Here is a 23,180-nt window from a genome sequence, read left to right on the forward strand (position 1 = left end):
ATACATATACTGGTATATATAATTTTTTCCTTTATTTATCCGTCATCTCATCATCATCATCTACAGCATTCAACCGACCCCTCTCCTTTTCTTTTTCTCTAATTCAATGAGAAATTTCAACGATTTAATTTGAATGTAATTTCAAAAGGATCTCTTAAGGATCTCAACAGAAAAAAAAATCAAAAACCACCCACAAAATGTGTAGTAATTTGCATAAATGACGTGTGATCCTTTATCTCTCTATTTTTTTTCGTCCTTCCCACTTATATATTATATGAGTGTGTAGGTTCATTCATTGTGACAAGAAAAATTTGTATATAAAAGGCTTTGAAAAGAAAAGCCATTTGCTAAAAAAGAAAAAAAAAAAGTAAGAACTTAAGGACATTTTTATTTATTTATATTTTATTATATTTTTTTGGGTTCGCTTTTTGTGTGTGGTTTTGTTGAGATGGTCTGGTCATTGTGTGTATAGTTTTGTAGAAGTAGTGAGTAGGTAGTTTGCATTTAAATTAAATGGATTATATTTATTATACGTTTATCCCGCCTTTTTTTTATAAGCCTTTTTTTCTTTTTTGTGCTTACTGGCTGGTTGGCTTATGGTTTTGTGAGACCAAATAAAGGATTGTATACGCACTGTCAAAGGAGCGTATAATAGACCCTTTGATATGGCAAAGAAGAAAAGGCGAACGACCGGCGATGACAACAACAGCAAAAAAGGGACATAAAATTAGAATAGTTTTATTGCAATGACTTTTGAAATTTTTGCATGATGTGTATGTTTAGATAATATGTAGGTGTTGGTCTAAAGGAGTCCTTAAATTTGGTGTATTTAAGTTTTGAATATGTAGAATGATATGCCTTACCAACAAGTAGTACTACCTTCTTCAATAGTTAATACCAAAGGGACTTTCTTTAAGTATTCCATTAAAGATAGTATTCGTCTCGAATTTCTAAATTTACTTGTTTTACCAATACTTGTTAAATATTGGTACCTGTTGGTGGTTGAATACATTTTCACTTGCAAACATTTTAATTTTACAATAACTCATAAGGCATAATGTAAACGGTTTGGTATAAAGAGTTAAAAATATCATCATAAAAAGCTTCTAAGATATCACATTTAACCTGTGTGATCATTTTTAAGAACTTAGAACGGGTATAACTTGTACAGTACGCTATTTTCAAAAGATAGACATTAAATTTCGTATATATAATATTGTTATACCTCCAAAGGACAAAGCAGCATTTTCGATGGAAGCTAGCATTTGTAATCAAATCTTAACAAATTGAACACTGAAGCAATATTTAAAAACCATTTTGTCGTCGTTTGGTTTTAATCTGGCAATACATTTCTCGTAGTTGCTCTTTTTAACAGCTGTCACTTCATTTACACTCAATTTTGTTTGACATTTTTATAATGAATTGATTTAGTGGTAAACAACGATTGCACATCATGAAAATTTATCACCCAAATAATAGTTTTTTTCTTGCTGCGACCAATTTATGGAATGGAACGTTTGGTGAGTGCATTTTCGTTCGTTGCCTGTGGCGTGGCATTCTAGATCGTGCTTTAATCAAGACCGATGGACTAATTTTGTGGGGTTATGTAAAGCCAGTTGTCTATGGAAATAGGCCCATACGGCAGAAAGTGATCAAGAAACGAGCTCCTTGGTTGGAATTTATAACAGCCAGCTGCAGCGGTCACTTGCTCAAAATTATTTTGAAAAATAATGGCGAACCCTTGTCTTTAAGCTCAATTCTTGGCCGTAACAATGGTATGAGTTTTCCTTTTTCTAAAAGCCAAACGTCTAAAATAACAATCTTCATATGTGATGATCTAAAATAGTGAAAGTTCTAAAAGTAAATAATGAAATCATGTATTGTAGAATACCGACGCAAATGATTATATTTCTTTGTATAAAGTAAACTAAACCACTCTTGATCCATACGCTAATTTACAGTTAACATCATTTTTAAGAAGTACAATTTAGGCACCATTTTTGTTAGGAGTTTCGAATTAATACTCTTAACAAAAACTGTCTTTGATGGAGAAAAAAGAGACGCTTAAAGTGTTAATGAAATTTTCAGACTTTATATTTTTTCGAAAACTCCTGCTTGTTTTTAAATTCTGAAAAAAAACTTAAGACATTTGTTTTTAGATCATTTAATATAGAACCGTGCTTTTTGGAATATAATTTTTATTCAATTTCCTTGAAAAAAATCAAGTTTTCATAAGCGGTGTACATTTCAGAAAACCTTAGATTTAAAAAAGTTTAATATCTTATTAAAAGTTCTACAATCTGTAAAATGGAAATAAAGAAAAAAAAGCTAAAAATAATGAGAGAACTACTGATACTTTTGCTGCGGTAAATTTTACCACAACAAGTTTCCTCTTTTGCTAACCACCCTTAAAAATTTCTTACTGCGGCCCCAAAATTCTCGAAGAGTTTAGTAGAAACCTGGACCATCAGCCTGTGACCTGCTCTTCTTGCATTTTGGGAAAGCGAATTCAACAGGTCTTACCAAGGTGTGCGTAAGAATTCCACACCAACGAACTGTGCGACGACGGTGCGGCGGTGTGCAAATTTGATTGCGTTTAATTAAAATAATTTAAAAAAAAGAAATTTAAGTATCGTTCGATTATTATGAAAAAAAAAACTTCACAACAAATAATATTAATTTTAAAATTCTTTATAAAAATGGAAACTTAACTATTGGCAGCACAGTTGGTTAGCCTTCTTTAATAGCACTAACATTTCAATGTTAGCGTTATTTAAGTTTTGTGTGCGAGGAGTAGCAAAAATTCTCACAAAAAAAAGAGTCTCTCAATTGGTGCCGAAGACGTCATCGGAGTATTTGACCTTTCAAACATTCAAACACTTTTGACACCACTGAATACTTCCTCAAGTTCAGGAGATACGTTTCTCCATCTGTAAAATAATTTCAACAGGAATTATTCTAATTCATTTAAAACAACACACCTAGAACGAATTAATACTGCCCCGTAAAATGTATTTGACAAAAACCAAATTTGAAAATTACATTTTAATGTAATGATTACTGAAAAAGGAATCATGACTGCCATTTTTATGATTACTTTTGTTTTTAATTGCATTAATGTAATTGAACTACAAGTAATTGACTTATCTCAATTACATGTAACTAGAAATTGACTTTTCTCAATTACAATTGACTTTTCTCAATTACATGTAATTAGTAATTAAAATTTTTGAATTACATTAATTTAAATGCAAAAAGTCTTGGAGACTTCAATTACAAGTAATTGTATTTGACATTTTTCTTATAATGTTTTCCTAACTCTGCTAAAGGGAACGCATTATAAAACTCACAAACATGAAACGATTTTGAGCAGAAAGGAAGTTCGCAAAGGGTGACATAAGTTGACTTTAAACTCATGATTACAATATTTTTGTTTGATCTTCAAAATATTAAAACATTGGACTAATAACATCAACCCAAATAAAAACAAAACATTTTATAGATCTTCAAAATTTAAGTTTCAGCCTTGAAGACTTAAGTATTAAAATAAAGTAAACAAAAAAACTTATAGATCAGTGGGTGCTCACTTGGGATTTTTGTGGACAGTTTCTTAACAATGATGGTCTAAACTTCTGTACAAAATTTGCCTGTAATTTTTTTGCTTTAATTGAGTTGTGTTTGCAAGATTGTATTGTTTCGTCATATTAAAACTTATTGAACAATTATCTGTATTTTTGTCATTTTAAGAAAGGGATGCAAGACTAAGTTTTAATTTTTGACCATGACCATGATCGCAGTAAGAATTTTAAGCTGATCATTAAAATTATATCTTAGCTGTAAAGGTTAAAAAAATTACCTAAAACTCTACAAAAAATATATTTTGAATTTGAATGTAATCTAGATCTAATCTTAAGCTGATCATAAAAAGGATATTTATATGGTTTCTTGATTCGGTCCAGCTTAATAGTGCTTTTAACAGTTTGCTCGTAGACAAAAAGGTACTTTACTTATTTTGTAGATAATTTAATGATTTACAAATTCAAACTGTCAAGCAGCTTAAAAACGAATTTTTTTCGCTATTTTAGTTTTTGATGAAATTTCCTAAGCCATAAGTGAAATACACAATCTTGAAGTTGTATTTGATACATTTATATGACAAAAAGATTTTGTTTATTTGACGATAATTTCATTAGATTTAAATATAAAAGCAAATAAAAAACACCCTGTATAACAAACATTCTATTTTTTAAGCGATCATTTATCTTAGCCAAGGTAAGAAGCTTTGTCAAGATTTAAGATAATTTATCAAACAAAAGATAAAATAAGTTTTTATTTGTTGGTATAAGCCAATCACAAATCACTTCGAAATATTTCAAAAGTTCGATAAAAATTGTCTTAAATTTTAGTCCAGCTTGGACAAAATTAAAGACTCAAGCTACTTTCTAAACAGCTTCCATCAGCTAATGGAGAAGCGTAGGCGATGCATTCTACCCAGTCTCGTTTTTTTTTTTAGTTAGTTGGTTGCCTTCATCTTAGCCCGGCTTTTCTCCCTAATAATAAGCCGATTATGGTCTTATATGGAAGTTTCGTTTTGTCATTCTCCATTTTTAAGAGCTAAAAATATTCTTTTGGTTGAAAGGATACAATACATAGATACCGATGTGAATTCTATAGCAAAAGATATACACATCATATTTATACTATAACTGCATAGGAGATACATATGGCTGTATTTTTGTATATCCTGAATGTGGTCGTTCTATACAGTGTTTTTATTCTATAGAAGGATATAATCTGTCTTTAGACTATTTTTTGTTGTTGTATTATTTTTGTGAAAGGCAGTAATTTCTGTCGTTGCCTCTCTGATGGTTTGATATAATGATGATGATCAAGAGAGGAGAATGTAGAGGAGGGAAGGTAGGGAATTCTATTTGAAAATGGAGCGGAAAAAAGGATATAAAAAGGGGTGCTAATATGGCAATGGATTTTCCTCAAATAGTTTTTTTTTTCGTTTTTTCCTTTTTAACTTGATTGTCTTCTCTATTTCTTATCGAAGAGGGCGAATATGTGGAATATGGTGGATTAATGAACAACAAGGGGAAAAAAAGGATACAAAATGTGAATACAGTTTATTTAGTTATGTTGTGTAGTTTCCTGCTTTTCTGTTTCGCTTTTTATGTTTTGGTTTAAACAATAGCAGACTTCAACTTAGTGTGTACAAGGATGAAATGACTTCGATTTTAGAATGGGGCAGAATGTAATGTATATTGTGGGGCCTTGGCGGGACGTTATGGTGTTTCCTTTGTCTATACACTGCCTTCTATACCCTGATGTTAATAATGACTCCTGGCTTCACTTACTCTAATACTATAAAAAGGAGATGGGATCGATCGTTCGTTGTGGGAGGACGCGAACCAAAGAACAAAATTGAATGGGTAATTTTCTTGATGACTCAATCTGATAGGTTTTTAGAGTTCGAAAAGTTTCTAGATACATTGAAGCAGAGACAAAAAAAACATGAAAACGTTATTGGTGATTAGAGTTTTGCGTGTCATGAGGATTAAAGTATCAGCTTTTATGCAATTTTTTCTAGAAATGACGAGGGCGACGAAGCATAGCCGTACCTACCCTAACTTAATCCAATCCAAACGACCACCCGGCAAGCTTGCAGGACGAACAGACTAATTAAGCTTAATCCGATATATGTATCTACACTAAACACATACAGATATCTCATTACACGTGCTCTTGAAAAAGTTTTTGTACATTACCAATTCGAAGAAAACTTCAATGTTGGCATTTCTAATATCAAATTCAATATTCTCAAACACGTATTGTCCTTCAAACACTTTGAGGAAAGTTTTCCCCTGTACAAATAAAAAAAAAGAATAAAACACAACTGCTACAAGTTGAATCTTTTCTCTTCTCTTCTTTGTATCTATACCCAGCCTATCCTGGAGATATTGGTTGGCTACTTGTTAGGGCTCAAGGATGCTTCATTATATGAACTTTTACCTATCCATATTGTATTTATATGAGTATGTACCTCTTAGATGACCATAAAATAGAATAGACATTTATTGAAATAAAAATAAAACACCATCATCATAGCAATTCATTTTTGATCTTTGTTATACACACCGAAAAGGATAATCCTCTTTTAATCAAAGAATTTGTTTTATTCAATTTTTGTCTTATTTTGAGGACATGTACAAGACAAAAAGAAAAGAGGAAAATAACTTAGAAACAAAAGAAACATAAATGGTTTCCAAGGTACTTGGTTAATCTTTGTTGTAGGAAGTGGTATTGTTTTGTATTGTTTAAGTTGTTAAACGATTTGGTACTTTGGAAACACAAGTAGTTTTCGAGTACCTAATAGAAATAAATTAACTAATGATATGCTATGATTATTACTTCTACATCTTCTACTAATTCTTCTCCTAGTCATAAAAGCTTTGTAATTTAGGCACTTCAATTCCTACCATCACTCCTACATACATACTTTTCCTTCATATAACAGTGCTCGGAAGAATTACGTTTTATTCAGGTACACAAAAAAGACTAATCTCGTCTTTACAACATCAGGTTTTAAAAATATGACATTCTGAAATGTGTATTTTTTAAGGTTTAAGGTAAAAACAAAATTTATCCCTTTACAATAAATCGTTAATTTTGCAAAATAGACGTTTTCGAAAAAATGAATATAATTTGTTTTTATTATATTTTAAAAGATTAATTTTATAATTTTAAGGCTACAAATTCGTAATAAGAAAAAAAAAATACTTTTACACCGTTTTGCGTATTTTTGTTAAAAACCATTTGAGCATAAATGCATCAGACTTCATTCAAGGTAATTGCATGGCAGCTAACGGCCTTATACTATTGTGGATTTTTTTGAAGAATAAGTACGATACGAAATTTTTACACGGAATATTGAAGTACGGAAAAGTTCATTTGGAAAATGATTATGTATACTTTATTGAATGTTGACCTGGAATTCGAACTAAAGTAATCAAAAAAGTATAATTTCATTGCCACATACTTTTTGGAAAAATGGAATTATATTGTCAAGAAAAATGACAAGCGAGTTTTTGAACATGTTACAAAATTAGTTGCTAGAACTCAGATATAGGATACTTAGAGTGTTCGAAGACATAATTTTAACGTTTGGATATCAAACATTGTAACTCGATAGTCTAACTAAAGGTCAAAGAGTAAAACACACTTTCATTTTTGGCAATGGTCATATTTTTATTAGGTTCTGACCAAATTTGGTAACCATTTATATTTTATGAATTAGAGGAACCAGTGGATAGAAACTGAAATACATATGGTATAAGGAGAAAAATAAATTTTCAAATTTTTGCATTTTCTTAAAGCAATATTTCTCAATCTATATTGTATGCAGTTACATGGGTAACAAAGAAGATAGTTGACATAAAGCAATAGAAATTAATAATAGAAACGATCTTCGACTTCAACTGGAAAGATTATAACAAAATATTTATCAACTCCCTATACTATAAGGATGAAATACTTTATTAAATAAATATAAAAATCGAAGAATTATTTTCCAAGTTTTTATCCGCGAAAAAGATAATAGAATAGTATTTTTTCGTAAAGTTAGTTTTTTATTATAATAAGCCCACACTCAAGGGTATAATACTACCCTTCTTATGTAGACACAGTGTCGGTACACATTGGTTTTGAATTCCTGAATATTGCAATGACTACGAAAGACAGAGTGTTGCAAGGCATTCCACATTCGCGTAATACTGCTAAAGAACGAATCTCTTTACTTGACAGTACAACCGAAGTTGGGCTCGAGGGTATATTGATGAGAATTCCTAGAAGCGCGAGTATTAAGGTTGAACTGTTTAAAGGGATGAATGCAACAGGGTATTTCTCTAGAGCATAAACCGTTAAAATAACGTACAAATACGTAAAAGAGGGTGAGGCTAGAAAGATTTCGACGATGTTCAAGCGAAGTAAATGATCTTATGATGGTAATATCACCAATCAATCTTAATGATCTACGTTCAATACTGTCCAAGAGGCTTAAGTAAGTTGCAGAAATATTGCCCAATTATGGGATTTATACTAAAGCTTTGGACGTATATAAGTCTTGTAGATAACAGCCAAATCCGAGGGAGGGGGGGGGGGGGGTAAACTTCATGCATCGCCTTAGAAAATCCAAACATTGTGCAGAATTTTTGGCGACATCGCGTGGTTGGTAATACACATACCTAGAATATCGAAATGTTCAATCTCCTCGATGCAAGTGCCATCTATTGATAATGGCAAGGGGTTATATGTCGCTTTAACAGCATTAGCGTTTTGAAGCATTAAATTCCACGCGGTTTTTTTTCCCATTGTACAATGCTGTTTATGTCCGACTTTAATGAGTTTATTATATTTTGTCGTTACAGTTCCGAAGAATAGGGATGTCAATCTGAAAACGATTATGAAAAGCTAACAGTACTATCGTCAGCGAAACAATGTATTGGATTAGAAGTTGCAGACAGGAGATCATTAATAAAAATGAGAAAGAGTGTTGGAGATAAAACAGAGCCCTGTGGAACACCAGCACTTATTTTGTGGTTGTTAGACTTAAATCCATCAAATACAACTTGTATTGAACGATTCGAAAGGTAATTACTAATCCAATGAAGAAGGGATTCATGAAAATCGATAGCACGCATTTTCGATAACAAACCCTATTAAATGCTTTTGAAATATCAAGTTCGATAATATTTCTCCAAAACGATGTAAAGATTTGCTCCACTGTTCGGTGAGATGAACCATGCGATCACCAGGGAGCTATTGCTACGAAAGGCCTATTGTTGGTCATTAAGAAGCTTTCATTTAAATCAAAAAAATTACACCTGAGCCTTAGATCATAGCGGTTCCACCTAAATCTCTGCGTGTACTTGGGTTCCATGATCGGTCGACGAGAGGCGGCAAAATGGGTTTAACGGTTAATGAGGGCAAAACAAAGTACATGCTGTCGCCAAGAAAGGACTTACAAAACCAACGTCTTGGTCAAAATTTCACCACCGACAGACGTAACTTTGAAGTAGTCAAGGACTTCGTCTACCTTGGCTCCACTGTAAACGCAGAAAACAACACCAGCGCTGAGATCAAACGAAGAATAACTCTTGCTTACCCCTGTTTCTTTCGGCTAAGAAAGCTATTGAGTGGAAAGTCCTTTCTCGAAGGACCAAAGTGGAAAGTGACCTTATCCAACTTGGGTCGCGAAACTGGAGACATCTAGCTAGGGACCGAGCTAGATGGAGATGTTTGTTGGATGAGGCCCTAGTTCACACAGGACTGTAGCGCCATCTTAAAGAAGTAAGTAAGATCGGTCGACATTATTTTTTCCATAATATCAAAACAAATTCATCTTTGCTTTGCTAAACAGACGATCAAGGAACTCTTGTTTCTATCTTTATAGATTTCTAATTTCAATATTTTAAAGTCAATTTTTGGGAATGTTGGCCAAAATTTCAAGGTTTAAGTCAATTGTGACTAACAATACAAAAGTTGATCGAAGACAACTATGAAAAAAACAGAAATATTCTAAATATATTTGACTGAGACTTTAAAATTTCTTGAAAAAACAAATAATTTTTCAATCTTTTTGAATAACATTTATTTCTGGACTAATATATCATTAAATTTAGCTTCATGTACAATTAGTTCATAATACATCTCGTGAATAACTAATTATCTAATGTAAATTGCACAAAGGTGAACCTTTAACTTGTTAATCAATTACTTACAATAGCGCAAGTTTACTTCAAAATACCTAAAATTTCTGCTGTCCAATTCCATAATAGATTATATGTAGCTCTTGGATTAGACAAGTATATAGCTTCCTACATGTTGAATGGCAGAGATGTAATGGAGAATAAGAACCACAGCAACTTATATGCATCACCATATAACATTACAATCATCTTGAAATAGAAGAACCTAATTTACATAATATCAAACAAGTCGTCCCTGAGATATAACCAAAGTGGTCAAATTGCGCTAATTACCTTATAATACCTCATTATCTCCACCATTGGCACCATCATCTTGTCTTGTCTTGATCATCATCTTCGTCAATAAACGTATTTGCCGAAACACGAAACTACCAGCTATAAACATAATGTATATTATTATCCCTAACATATTTCATAATTAATATACACATTGACATTACTTTATATACACAAGGTAATCATTCCTCTACCTTCTTCTCATCTAACATATTGCAATTATATTACAAATACCAACAACTATAAATATGTATATACATAGAGACTGTCACATCCTTATTGTGTGTCAGTTATAAACCATTTTAGTCCTTCGACATATGTATACAGTACAGTACAGTAGAGTAGAGTAATTTTGATTGTGTGTGAGGCAATTTTAGGATTGACCCAACCCTACTTAAACTCCTTACAGTATACTATATCCAACAGAATCCCTTTAACTTATGTCATTTTATACTGGGGAGCCCCAGAATTCTGCTACATTGCATTATTGAATCAATTATCTACAAAAGGATTCCAATTTCAAATCCACATTGAATGTTGTTTTCTGGTCTTGTTTTCTTGCCACAAAATTCCTGACACAGAACACAGGACACAGAACAACAGAATACTTATTGCTACCCCGCTTGCTTACGCCTTGAAATGCTTTTGGTATTAAATAAGGATTTCGTATTTATATAGGATGAGTGAAGCTGCCTTTCGCCCACCCTCTTGTCCTAAAAAAAACCCTTACTCAGCTCCAATCTATAGACAACAATTGTGATAGTTGTTTGCTCCCTGCTTCTCACTGGAATCGGTATTTTCTACAAAGAGAATATGGTGCGTTTTGTGTAATTGGTTGCATAGATAAATAGACTCAATGAAAAACCCTGACTTGTGCTAATCTATCAAAGTTTACCAAAGTAAGCTATGTATCTCCTTTTCTCTCTCTCTCTCCTTTTTTTATCTGTCTGTTTCTATTTCTGTCTAGTTTTATTTTTATTCTTCGTCAGAGAGGATCCTTTTTGCTAAATGCTTTAGCCAAGGACATCATTGCAATGGCCCAATAGTCCTTTTTTCTTGATTTCTCTGGTTGAATTGTCCTTTTGTTTTGTAGTTTTCTTTTTCTCGTCTACAAATACAAGAAGAATATAAATCGATGGAATTTAATTTTACTTCGTTAATTTTTTTTTTATTCTTTAATTCGATTTCTCAATTTATATCCTTTTGATTAAATACCGTAGTTCTGAATGTTGGATATAGTATATTCAATAGTAGGTAGGGACCTCTCGCCCCCTCACTCTAAGACTCTTAGACGTTTGTATTTCTCTTTTTTGCTATTAGACTGATAGATAAATTGCATGTTGCAGTTTATAGTATTTCTTATTCTTATTCTTCATCTTCATGTTGCTATAGAAACTTCTTTTTATTCATACTTCGTTTTCTTTTTTTCTTTCTATTTTTATTATTCTCTTTAATCGATTAGATTCTCTTTTTTTTGTTATTCTATCGAGTGCAAAAACATTTTCTAATTAAATAATTTGTTCTAGCAAATGAATTAGGATTGTATTTCAATAAGGATAAAAGTATAGATACAAATGTATCTATAGCAATATCTTTTTATAAATATATTATGTATACATGTCTTAATTTTGTGTACATAAGAGTCAAGTTTATCTCAAGTTTATACACTTTGGACTTTTTAATATAGAAAATCCTATGTGTATAGATAAATAAAACTAAAATATCCTTTTCTCTTGTTTCTTCATGATGATCATCATCATTTTAATCCTTTCTATACACATATTTATAAATGTATATCTATATTTTATCAATGTTATTCTCTTATTCAGCAAATACACATGTAGATTCGTTTATATAGTAGATACAATTTATAGATACACATGAAAGAAATTGAGAGTTTAATTTGGCTTTTGTTAGATGAATTGGAAATTTACGTAGATATTTACAAACATGATATTTTAGTTTTTTGGGATATCTTTTGAAATGTATTTTCAGTTTCATTCATTGTGTGTAGGAAATTTGTGTTTTTGGTTTTAGCTTGAAGAAATAAAGAGATATTTTAAGAGATTTAGAATTTAGATAAACACAAAAAAGGAAGTTGAATGTTATTCTTTACTAAACGCTTCGTTTGGCTTGAATATCAACATATTTTTAGATATATGTAGTCATGTTGTATTCTGAGGCTATTTGTAAAAATATAATTTTTTGAAGTGTTAAGTCGTTAAAAATAACTATTTTCATAACATATGTACATCACTACCGTATTGTAGTATTGTATGGTCCTGTGTTTGAGCAAACAAATGAGATACTATTATATTCGAGGTTTTCCAAAAGGAATTGACAACTTGTCTAATTTGAGAACTTACGTCACTGCAAATTGTCCATCAGCTTTAATGCTTGAGACAGCTTGATCTTTTATGGGTATATACCACGATCCTCATGCAAAAATATGTCATTGTGTGGTCTAAATGATGCCCAATTCTTGAAAACGTCGTGAAATTGAATGATATGTTCGACACTTCAACCAAATCGTTGTCTTACTGACACATCAACATCAAACATCGAATATTTAGACTCAAATTATTGCACTTAACTTTTTACTGTCTGTCTTCTAGGGCTATAATTTCGACCGAAAATTGGAATTAAAGCTCCTAAAGTTGCTGTCACCGACTCTGAATTTTGATACAACATTTTTATATTCTGCAGACGTTGCTCGTTCGTGTACTTTAAAATGAATAAAATAGTACATTTACTGAATAAATTCACAATAACAGTTCGTTGTTTAGTAAAAAGCTCAAAGTTGTCAAGCCCCTTTTAAAAAAAACATGTATTTTAAAAGGATAAAGAAGAGTTTTTCAGCCATTCTGAAGTCAATTTTTCAAGTATCAGTACAGTGCTCCGTCCTGTACGTCTCATTCTTCTCATAAATAATTAAGTGTCTGAAGCTTCTAGTTCCCTAAATTGTTTCGCTGATCATAGCTTAAGCCCTTCATATTCAATTTTAGATTCAAATTATAATCGAATGTGCACTTTCAATGTCAGAGTATTGTTAGCATTGTCCAATAGAGGACAAAAAGATGGTAGTAGAATTAAATGCTTTAAAAACACAACGCTGGCTATTCGCGCTAAGGCGTAATCTTCGTCTAAGAGAACTATATATGGGTGACACTTTCATCGAAAAGACTGAACAGCTTTCAGTTCTCATAGTATGTGGACAAAAGCTCATCCTTTCGACGTCTTTGTCTCAAAAATTGTGCTAGGTAGTTAGGTTGTCTCCTGCTTTTCAAGACCCTGGCTCATCTGGCTGTGATCTATAAAGCCTTTATTTTGAAACTCGAGTACAATTCATATATTTGAGCAGTTGCTTCAGTAAACCATTTGATTTCCTTGATTAGAGTTCAAAATATAGCACTAAACACGAAAGATTCGAGTGTTCTAACTTTAACCTTTTTATGTATAAACCGCTGCCTTAGTTTTCATGCCTTCTCTTATTTCTTCTCGACTTTTAGATAATACATCATAATTCCGGTCCAGACGAGATTCCACCCATAGTAATGTTTCGTAACATTGCTTGATAACTTAAATTTCGTATTAAAACAAAAAATATTCTCTCTTACCAATACGGTTTTGTATCGAGTATAGACCAACTGCCACTTATGTGCCTAACCATTTTGACGAATTATAAAGTCAATTCAATAGAAAGAGGTTACTTAGTGGACGTTAACTACACAGATTTCATTAACTCCTGGTGTTCCGCAAGGAAATCATTTTGGTCCAATCATGTTTCTCTTTTTTATAAATGATCTACTTATGTATATTCCTTCTGAATTAAAAGCGTGTTATGCTTGCAGAAGACTTGTACAAAATTTGACAGACTGTCAATTTTAGCCCTAAAAGTCAGTGTTTTCGTTTACTCCTCTATTATAACCCATCGTTTACGATTATAACATTCAATTCATATTCTTGATTGGATTTCTACAAAATAAAGCGCTTGGATTAATTTAAGATTCAAAGCTCACATCACTTATAATTCATGGTGAACGAAGCCAAATCAATGTTTGGTTACATTTCCCGTAATTCTTTTCATCTAAGAGACCCTAACATAGTAAAAGCCCTTTACGTTGCGTATCATTGACCTGCGTAGTGTAGAATACTCATTGCAATGGTCATAATTTAACAATTGAAAAAGTTCAAAAAAAATAGAAGGTTTGGAGTTAACAAATTAGGATATAACATTGCAAAGGCTCCGTGTATTGTAAGATTTCAGCTTATTGGCATTTAAACATTAGAAAACCGCCGTTAGATGTTTTCTTTTTTTTATAGATCGAGAGCTGAAAATTCGTATCCAGTTCTGGGAAATTATTTATAGAGTAAATTTTCCTTCAATGAAAAATTGCAAAAGACCAGTAAATCGATTTTTGAGATGGATTAAACAAAAACACAACTGACCTTGATAATAAGTTCATGTTCTCTTCTCTTGTATTCCTTTAAACCAAATGGTATTCAACTAAATTCCCAAAACAATCTATTTTCGAACAATTTTTCTAAACATTTCTTCTCAACGTTAAAATTCCATTATTCTATTCAATCTAAAAACCTAAAAATATGCACAAATACCTACGCATATAAGTTTTTGTTTTTCTGAAATTCAGGTATTTAAAAATTTAAATACCAACCATTGAGTTATTTTCCAACTAAAACTAATAATTTTAAAGTGAAATTTAGCCAAAAATGTATATTATTGATGCCAATTATTTACGGAAAAATACAATTCTAAACTGAAATTATTTTTTACCAGGGAACCATTATACCAAATGTTGAATAGTTTATTGAGAATAGAGTATGGGCTCTATTCACTTAAAGCCTATCACTATAACAACTAACTACCACCAAACTACACCATATCATATCATCACAGTTAGTTTTATAGGAGTGTAAGCTTTGACCATAGTTTGATGCATCACAATTCGACCTACCTATCAATTTTGCTGGCAATAAATTCAGTAGCGAAGAATTGAAATTCAACTGAATGAAAACATACACAACCTCACACTTGAATTAACATAAAGACCAAACTCTCTCTAGCTAAAGAAAAACAACAAGTCCTTTATAAAACTGAACTTCCTGGAATTGACGCTGCGTTGCGCTGCTGGCTGGCCGAATGCTTTAGGAAGCAGGGTGGTTTTTTTACCAATTAATCAGCCAACAACAAAAACACAACGAAAAGGGAATGAAAATGAAGTCCTCATGCAATGAATGGTAACTGGCGCGGGTTTTTTTTTTACTAAATATTGTGTTAAGCGACACACGATAGAAAGCATTTTCAAGCGAAAAACAGTTCAAACAGTGAGGGAGGGGAGCAGAGTAGTTCTAGGTAGGGTTATGTGAGACTGCCTCGAAGGTACTCCAAATTACAACTATGCAGCGATTATACTAGAGTGCACACACATAATTCATTGTTTCATTTGTTGGCGAAGCTTAACACATCAACGGCGCGGTGCAGCGTGGTGGCATGGCGGCGTAGTGGAGCAGCTCTGCAGCACACCAGGGGACGAGCAACACAGTTCCACTCTTCCAAGCGCCCGCACCCCATCATCATCAGGAGCAACAAAAAGCATATTGCTATAATAACACAAAGGCTCCCTCTTCTGGGAAACATGAGAAACAACAATATTTATTGCCACACGAATCCCACTTCTCACACATCAGCGAACCGACACGACGCACGACGACGAGCGCGCCGGGATAAGTTCATCGCTGCACTGTATATAATTATTCGGTTGAAGCTTATAAGGATATTTTTTTTTATGAAGTAGTCCGTCATCGTGCATCATCTAGAAGCAAAACTGTTGGGAGGGAGTGGGGGGCTTCGCCTTCATAATCATTATTTCTTTAACGCCATCATCGCATAGCTGAAACAAGTGTGTCACTCAAACAGTCACCGGCCGGTAAGTCGAGATTACACATTAATATTGAATCAAGTGTGTGACATCATGTGAGTGTTAAACATGCTGCAAAGGGGGGAGGGTGTTGGAGGTGTCGTTGTAAGGAATACAAAACGAATGGAGAAATAAAAAAAGAAACATATAGTATCCGCTTTCTCTGCTGATGGGCTTTATATTCTTGAGATGCGATGCCAAGAAGCCATCGGAGCCAGCCAATGTTTGCTCTATAACAACCACGCCCCCTCCATCCATCTATCCATCCATCTACGTACTTATAGTTCCATATGGAATAAATATGTATTTCCAACGAAGACGACCTCACGTTTTCTGTTTCCATCTTGAGAATATCTACTTAATACCGCTTGACACACACAATCTGATACAAGAGACTATAGCTTATATGAGATTCAGGGCTGCAGGGGTGGTTGGCTGAGGTTGGTTGGTTTAGTTGGTTGGTGTAGCTGTGCGAAAATTGAATGAAACAGATTCATACTCGAAATTATGCTATTTGGTACAGTAGAAGGCAGATAAAATGGATATTTTTAGCTCGAATACGTCGTCGGTTAATGGAGAAAAGAAGACTCTATCTTTTAACAGATTTGGACAAAGAAATTTGTTTTTAAACGATTTAGGCGTTTACCTTTTAGGCGTAAGTTTAGAGATTTTTGCTTTTACCGCACATCGAGAATGTGGAATGCTATGGCTAGCTCTGTTTTTTTTTACTTCCTTTTTTCTATATTTTTTAGCATCCACCAAAAATTAAAAAAAAAATAACATTTTGAACTTATCAAAATAATCTTTGAGACAAAATAATTTGCATATTTGTTTTTTCCTTGAACTCCGGGGTCATGATCATGCTTAATCAGCAAAAATAAGCTTGCAAAGAATTTACTATCAGTGATGCATTGACGTACTAGATGACTAGAAGTTGTTTTTTCTTCACCTACAATTACTGCAGACAAAACTGATAACGGCACCAAAAACATCAATAAAATAAAATTCAAGTGTATTTATTTTTATTTTTTTTATTTTTGTTTTGCAAGATGTTCTAAAAATATGATTAACCAACAAAAATTTCAAGATTATGTTATAAAAATGAGTGGCAAGTACAATCAAAGTACCGAGTGTTTCGCCTAACAAAGCGAATATTCACAATATTTTAAGAAAGGATCTACCAACACCTCTACTTTCAATAAAATAAAAATTCTTTTAAAAAAGCTTTCGCTGCTCTCAATAGTGTGCATTAAGCGAAAAGTTCAAGAGAGTCGATTTCAAATCGGTGACTTAAACAAGCAATTAATTACCTTATTTAGATATTTTTTAGAAAATTCAACAAAACAATCTTTATCGAAAAGGATATTTTCTGGACATTGGATGAAAGAGGTACGTCAGTTCACAACGGAAAACACAATCTTGCTAATACAGTCCAATGAAAGCCCTAGAAATGCTGTCAGGAAGTATTTGACTAGTAGTCTGCCAATACAAAATTGAAAGTTGTTAGAAAGTATAACTATCTAGGAATGAAAATAACCTTTAATTCGAAACATCTCCAAGTAAAATCTGATGCTGAGAGAACAGACATTTTTACAAATTGGAAGAACATCTTTAATAAACAAATGGATCTCAACTAGTGTCAAACCGAAAAGTATTAAATTCAGCAGTTGTAGCAATACTCGCTTACAGTGTACTAGTCTGGGTATTATAAGAAGCGTAAAAAGATAAATTCCTTAGAAAAATAGTTTGTTACCAGTAACTATACGAAAATACATGACTCTATTAAGAAACTAGATTATTGCCCATGTTCGCATTTTACTTATTGTGAAAACACTTCGTGAAAGTGAATTTAGGTGATTCCCACTTCGTTACCGTGAATTGGAGTCTCGAAAAAGCAAATGGATGTCCTGTATTTCGGTCTGTTCTATTTTTTGTACGCATTCAAGTTATATTTTTTATTTCTGTGAATTGATCTTTGATAGCTTCCTTCTGCTAGGAATCAGAGGTTTGCAGCAACTTTTTGAATTAAAGAAATCGATGAAGGGTTTTTAAAAGACCCTTAGAAAATGGTCTTTGTTTGATCTAAAATCAAGAATTAACTTTATTTATCAGAAGAATTCTACATAATTTTGTCAGGTAAGTCCAATACATTTGATTTTTCTCGCAAAATTCATCTTCCTATTTTTTTCTTGAATTCTGCTTCCTTCTTTCACTTAAAACTGCCAATAATATTGCGTCCATCTTCAAAACAGCAAAAACTTTACTTTAGAAACAAAATAAAAATGGATGATCCTTCAGTTCTGACGGTTCGAAGCAATTTCGAAATCTATTTAATTTATTATTTAAAGCAATTTCATTTCACGTGAAATTGAAAAGTGATTTCAATTCATTTGGGCGAATGTACTTCTTAAATAAGTGAGACTCTTCAAATGCATGAAAATAGATTACCAATATTTGTACTGATAAGAAGCTTTCTTGCGAAATGCTCTTTTCTACAGTGATTACTCGTAGGTTGTTCTTGCGGCAGAATGTGGAAAGACATTAAACTTATGTGGAATGCAACCTGCCCAATGGAAAAAGACGCTTTACGAAACCATTCAGACTGTCTACGAAAATCTACGCTTCCAGCAACTACAAATACAAATTTTAGAGAACATTACTGTACAAAAATATTGGCAACATTTTTAAAGTAAGAGGAGAGCTGACTCAAATTTCAATCACATGTCACACAGGAATGACTTGACATGTGTGTTGTGCAGGATATTTTCCACTTTCTTAGAAATTGTCTGATTTTTTTGATGATGTGTTGAAAGACTACATTTGAATGCGTTTGTGTTAATTATTGTTCTAATTGTAATATTTAGTGAGTTCCATAATTGAGCGGCATGGACAAAAAATGTAAGTTCAAATTGCAGGCAAGCAAATCTTGGTTAAATCAGTATAACTGCGAATTTGAAATAATTAATCGGTTGTGCAAATAAACAGGTTGACGACTGTGCTGCAAAGTTGTTGTGTATAACATTAAGTTTTTGCCTTGTATTTAAGTCCACGCTACAGCACACTTCATATCCATACAGCAGAGTAGGTAATAGAAGAAATCTTACAAGCAACATCTTACTATTGACAGGAACAAACCATTGGGATGCCCACAGTAAACGCAAAGCAATATATTACTTTGTCTATTGTAGTAGCTACATGGTGATTCCAAGTTAAAGGATCGTTAAATATAATAGCTAGATTTCTAGCAGACGTAACAGATTCAATAACTGAGCCACCTAGCATAACCGGTGGAAAGCTTGACTTATCAAGGACGCGTTTGTAAATACACAAAGTTTTTGATTTTCTTGGATCGAGGGTGAGGTTATGCTTGAGAGCATTTCTTATGCTATCTACAGGAGTATCAAAGTATAATTGAATGTCATCAGCAAACATGTATGAACCTTACAAGATTTAATTAGTCGAGGAAGCTCGTTAACGTAAATTTAAAATAATAGAGGTCCAAGAATAGAACCCTGAGGGACCTTTGCTGGAACTGTCAGAAATGAAGATGTCTGATTTCCTACTGCAACGCAATGCTGTCGATAAGATAAGTATGAAGGCAGAAGTTTCACCGCAAACGAGAAAATTCGAAATCATACTTAAGTTTTTGGCACAACACTAAGTGATCGACATGAATAAAACTATTTATCTATTTATCATCTCTCTAGTAAACAAAAATAAAGCTATATAGAATATGTTTAAACAGCATTATAATTTGAGAGTTTAGATATTTTGACTGGTTAGGTTAGGTAAGCGTGGCTGCGGATTTTGAGTCCACACACTTAAGCCAAAAGAAAAGGCCCATTGTGATACCACATGAATCTAGAGAATTACTTCCTACTTGTCGAACCATTTTGAGCTTTTTATAAACTGAAGAAGATATTTGATATCCTTTTTAGCTAGCTCACTGGGTATATCAAAAGAGTAGTCTCTCAGATGAAGTTTGCGTCTTAGTGAAAGAGCAGGGCAAGTGCAGAGAAGGTTAGAGATTGTTTCCTCTTTTTCTTCGTCCATACAGCTCCTGCAGAAGTCATTTGAGGCTACACCAAGTCGTATTGCGTGTCTGTCTATAAGACAGTGTACTGTAAGCACACCTATTAGGGAGCTAATATAAAGTCTGGTTTGAGATAACAAGCCATTAGAGCGCTTTAGGTCCTGTGAAGGACATATGAGTTTTGTGGCTGGTCATGTTGGTAAATTGTGCCACCTACAGTTTGCTATCGCAAAAGCTGTCGTTGAGACACCGTCAAGAGATATAATAGCATTCTCACTTTCAGAGAAGATGCGGATATCACGTTTTCTCTTAGCCAGGAGAGAACCTCTTCGATCGCTAAAATTCCGGTTGGAAGACGCTACAATGTTTAGGGAGGCGGAATGAGATGCTTAGATTAAGATTTTCTGAGTACACACCACTACCAACTCCCTCATTTTACTTGGATCCATCTGTATAAAAATGAATACTTTTGCTATCCAGGAGTTTTAACTGGACTTTCATCCAAATTTGACATACAAAAATTTCCCTTTCTGCCAAAAGCCACTTTGTCTAGCCACTTCTGTTTTGTCCTCCCACAAGTGGCTACTGGCTGCTTCTATATATGAAGATTCTAGAAAGATGTTCGTTTGTATCCCAGTGTGCTGCCCTTTAGCACATACAATGAGTGCAAAGTAGGTACATAATATGTGCATAGTATGTTTTTTATTATTTTATTCTTTCTTTCCTTCGTTTCCTTGTGTTTTTGTCTTTCCTTTTTGTTTTCCTCGTCAGTATGTGTCTCTTTTAAATTCATAAAATGCTACTTCTATTGGGGAACGTGTGTCAGCAGAAGCATGAAAAATAAAACAGGCTGCTACTTCTTCCACCATACATATTCCATTACAAAAAAAAGAAAATGGTTTGATGGTTTGAGGTGGTTCCCTATAAAAGTATGTTTATAGTTGATATAGGATGCTGCTTATTCTGACTAAGAGAGGTCTTCCTATAGACTAGAGATATTCACCATGTAAAAAGTGAAGTACAGTTACAAAAAATATAAAATAGGACGAAAAGGATTAGATAGGATTTGTGTGTGTGGATAAGATATTCCACCCATATTCCATGCACATGCACACTGCATAGATATGCATGCATGGCCTAGCCTGGCCTGTCTGCCTGCAGTGCATCTCGCATGGCATGGCACAGCATAGCATAGCACATGTATTCATTCATGAATACTAAAGAATAGCGCATAGTAATAGAAGGGGTGGTGGTTGGAAGGTTTGCTTGCATCTTTAACGCGCTGGCTCCATGCAACAGGAATAAAAAAAGGACATATTTTTACACAACCCCACACTCCTTGTCTTTCGCCTCACATGCCATCACTCCTTCGTATCTTGCGGCTGGGTATACGAGCATAATCTTAGAGGACACATTAGTAGTTGCTAATGGCACAAGTAAAAGGAAGGAACCTATCCTAGGTTGGACTGTTGTAATTCATATAATGGAACACCACCCGCTTCTGTGCTGCTTCTGTTGATGGCGAAACACACACAAAAAAAGCAGCACAGAGGAACGAAAATAACATTTGCCACACTAGTTGAGCCTTTTCTTTTATTTTAAACTCTTCTCTAATGCTCTGGCTCACTGTTCGGCTTTAACTTAGCCCTCATCTCTTTCTGCTGAGTCCTGAGATTTTTCGTTCTTTCCGTTTTTGTTACTATTTTTCTTGCTTGAAAAAGGAACAAATTTTCACTTTGAATGGCAGAATAAATTTACAGAATGGAAACCATGTGGTGGCGCCACACCACGAGCGCATCAGCGTCGGTGGGTTGCGTCGCACCAGTTCCCCCGGTTCATAGATTCTGATTCTAGTACATTACAGAAGCGCAATGGAGCCAATTTAGCTTGGCCTGATGGATTACATGATTTTCTCTTAATGCGCTTTGGAGAGTTATATATTCCTTTGTGCTGTGAATGTTGCATAGGGCGAGAGTGTGCAGCTCGTGTGCGAAGGTATGTGTGTGCAGAAAGGATTCTAAATTACTTAACACAAGTGAGGGCGAATCTAACTTACACTCTCCGGTTGTGCTGATGCTGTAAGAAGAAATATGATGGAACACCCTCAGTGTTGTAGACGATGACGATGATGATGTCGAAAACGACGACAACGAGGTTCGTCGTCGTTGTCGTCGTCATAGTTATAACAACCATAGAGCCATAGTCATCATAGATTGTGTTAAGTGTTTGGACGACTATACTGATGCGAGGTGAAAAAGAAAATGTACCTATATAGCATCAAGGCATATCACAGCCATCTAATCCGGAAGAGTTGGGGCGATGGACTGTCCACATGTGTTGGTTTAATAAGATTAAGTTGATTGATGGACTTGAGCGTCAGAGTTGGGTTAGTATACATATACCACGTATGTCTATAACACACTATAAAGTAATTCTTTGAATATAGTGTTCCAGTTATGTGTATGTATGTTCATAAGTAATGTGGCTCATATGATGGAGCAAATGCATTCCCTTTAGTATAATTGGCAGAAATCTAAATTGCTTTTGGGTGCAATTGGCAATTCTATATAATAATCATCTTAAATTTCATTATTTTATTACACTGATGGTTTATAACACAACAGACTCGCACACATGTCCTCATGTCCTGTACATGCACACGATGAAACTTTGAAGAAAACTTCTATATTCATGAAGTTGGGCTCGGTCGTCGTGTGTTGTTGTTTTCTCATAGAAACTAATTTGTTTTCGAATAAAACTTCAGTAAGTCGTCGTCATCGTATAGGTATATGAAGGTGCTATACCTAATCTTCTTTTGAGGGTTCAAACTTTGACTTTGAAAATTTCATTTCAAAACTTTGTAGAACAAACAAAATGAAAATAAGACTTCGCATACGACGAAATTGAAGATTATACTAACAAGTTTTTACTTCCGTTAATATGAACTTATTATGAGATATTTATATTGCAACCAATTAATTGTGGTCTTCTAAAGGGATAAGGGGATAAAACATTTAGTTTGTGAGCTGAAAGAAAACTAAAATGTCATGTTCGTGATGTTTTCCAAAAGGGAAGTGGAATGTTAACAAACTAAACCCTAAACCGGTATTCTTCCGACTTTCAGATGAACCGAGAATTTAAGCAACATAAAATTGCTGTATT

The sequence above is a fragment of the Eupeodes corollae genome, chromosome 1 (assembly GCF_945859685.1).
Source record: "Eupeodes corollae chromosome 1, idEupCoro1.1, whole genome shotgun sequence".
Classification (NCBI taxonomy): domain Eukaryota; kingdom Metazoa; phylum Arthropoda; class Insecta; order Diptera; family Syrphidae; genus Eupeodes; species Eupeodes corollae.